The sequence below is a fragment of the Bison bison genome, unplaced genomic scaffold (assembly GCF_000754665.1).
Source record: "Bison bison bison isolate TAMUID 2011002044 unplaced genomic scaffold, Bison_UMD1.0 scf7180017864519, whole genome shotgun sequence".
Lineage (NCBI taxonomy): Eukaryota > Metazoa > Chordata > Mammalia > Artiodactyla > Bovidae > Bison > Bison bison.
Window position 1 is genome coordinate 12,360,654 of NW_011495072.1, and position 836 is coordinate 12,361,489.

The following is an 836-nucleotide window of genomic DNA, read 5'->3' on the forward strand; positions in this document are numbered from 1 at the left end:
GTTCGATGCACGATACTGGATGCTTGGGGCTAGTGCACTGGGACGACCCAGAGGGATGGTATGGGGAGGGAGGAGGGAGGAGGGTTCAGGATGGGGAACACATGTATACCTGTGGCGGATTCATTTTGATATTTGGCAAAACTAATACAATTATGTAAAGTTTAAAAATAAAATAAAATTAAAAAAAAAAACTGGAAATTGGGAGGAGAGAAAAAAAAAAAGCAAATAAATGGGTTTCAAGATGATTGTAACTAAACAGGCAGCCCTCAGTTTACAAACTCTAGATTTGCATATGTCTTAAATATACAAAACAGTATGAGGGGAAGGAAAATCAAGGTCTCAGTTTCTGGGTTTTGTTTAGTAATTAGTCTGGACTAATTAACTAGCTGGAACTAGTCTTTGTTTAATAATTCAAAAGATGTGGGCAGATCCTTATTTACAAGTACAGATCTATATCTCCTGCAGATAATAGGAACCCAGTGATATAAGCAGCTGTGGATGAACAGAGCATTACTACCATTAATATTTCACCTGACTGGTACTTGAGAATATTAGGATCTTTCACATACAGTATACAACCCTGTTAAGAGGCAGATACTCATACTCTCCTTTTGTTGATGAGAGGCTACCCAGGGAGGTTATGACACATCTCCGATTTCACATTTCAGCGTTACACAGCTGAAAGATTAGGACCCTGCCTGGTATTTTCTCTGTAAGTCCACTATTCCTTCGCTTATCCCATTTTATGCAGTAAGAGTTCTGAATTTCCTGGGCAGTAATCCCAAGCCTTGTAAGCACCATCTTGAGGAGGAGCAGCCTGAAGTTTTTCTGATATG